Source organism: Heterocephalus glaber, unplaced genomic scaffold, assembly GCF_053883595.1.
Source record: "Heterocephalus glaber isolate CG9 unplaced genomic scaffold, H.glaber_assembly_v1.0 deba00001613, whole genome shotgun sequence".
NCBI lineage: Eukaryota > Metazoa > Chordata > Mammalia > Rodentia > Bathyergidae > Heterocephalus > Heterocephalus glaber.
In genome coordinates this window covers 8,289,360-8,290,951 of record NW_028258384.1, presented here as the reverse complement: position 1 = coordinate 8,290,951, position 1,592 = coordinate 8,289,360, and the positions used below count along the sequence as shown (strand labels likewise).

At 32.2% G+C, this 1,592-nt stretch overlaps 1 pseudogene; it reads right to left on the bottom strand.

The window, feature by feature from the left end:
- Positions 1–414: 414 nt before the first annotated feature.
- LOC101714162 (uncharacterized) lies at positions 415–1,341 on the bottom strand (annotated as a pseudogene).
- Positions 1,342–1,592: the final 251 nt, after the last annotated feature.

Genomic DNA, 1,592 nt, shown 5'->3' with positions numbered 1-1,592 from the left:
AGAATATTTAAACATCATTCAGAAGCACATAGGAAATGTACAAACTTGAATGTGGTAATAATTAAAATGTATGAACAGTAAGAACATACAGTATTAAAGCCCATTTACTATAGTTTTCTCCTATAAGAATTCAAATGTACCATGAGGGCTGGGGATTTAGCTCAGTGGTTTCAGCTCCTGCCTCACAAGCACAAGGTTCCAAGTTCCTTCCCAAGTATCCCCCACAGCCTAAAAAAAAAAATAATTTAGATGTACCATGAATCAAATCAGTTTTCAAAAAAAAATGTAATAACCACACCTCAAAGAGATCAAATATGACATGATAAGTGAAAGAAGACTTGTTAGTGTCAGCTCTTAGGTTAGACCAACCAACTTACTCACTGTAAGTTACTGTAAGTTACTTACTGTTGATTCCTATTGTAGATATGATACAAGTTCCCTACTTGCTTCATTTAACATTTATAAGTGGGGTGTGCTAAATTTAGAATTGTTCACATGGGAAATGTTAGGACATTTCTGTATTGCTAAAGAGTGCAGGAGAGTTTCCTGAGCTTTAGATGTTCTTGAGAGTTTTGAAAGCTAGTGTGATTTACATTATTCACTAGCAAATTGAAAGACAGCAAATTGCAAGCCACAAGATTTGTTATGGAACAGCACCTTGTAACATTTTCTTCCAAAAATTGTTTGTAGAGTTCATTGACCTTTATTTCCATATAACAATTAAGCATAGAATCAGAAAGAGGCTGCTTATGAAACAACATACTTCTTTCTCAAAATTAATCCCCATTCAATAACTTTGAAGTGGAAGTTTTCTCTTGAAGCTCAATAAAAATAGGAGCATGACCCGATGGTATATCCACCAAAAATAAAAGGGGACCATTAAAAACATCATCATGTATGTGTTTCACAAAGCAACTCGAATCATATATGTTCCTCACATGGTCACTTCTACTTCTGTAGATGATGATAATGCTGGCAAATACTTGTATATGAGCAGGATTGATACAAATCCAATTTTTTATCATATTCTTCTCTCCCTGGAACAGAGAATGCAAGGGACACATTTTCTGGAGCATGTGCAATTTTGCATTTCACCATGGATAACTAATCAACAGGTTTTACTTTATTTAATATTACTTTATCCTATTATGCTTTCATTTGTAATGATTTTTAGAATTTTCTCTCTTATGAGGAGCAAGTAAATTGTCTTCTATATTTAAAAGCTTCCTTTTCCAAGTTTCCTTTTCAACATTTGAGGTCTTATTACGTTAGCAGTTTGCAAAATTTTGTATATTTCTGTTCTTTGTATATGAGTTTAATTAGGAAGGCTTCTCCAAGCATTGTATTTCAAAAGATTTCTAAAATGTGTAGAATCCTATAATATAAAACAACATATTAAAATAAAGTACATGAAAATGCAAATAAGAATGTACCTCATATTAAACCAATGTGATTCAGAGAGGTAGTGTTGCTAAAAAGATAGGGAATAAGACTCTAAATAAAAAGACCATGGATCCAATTCTGTCATTAACTTTTTAACATTGAGTAATTTATTATTTCCAGACCTCAATTTTCTCATCAATAAAATAACA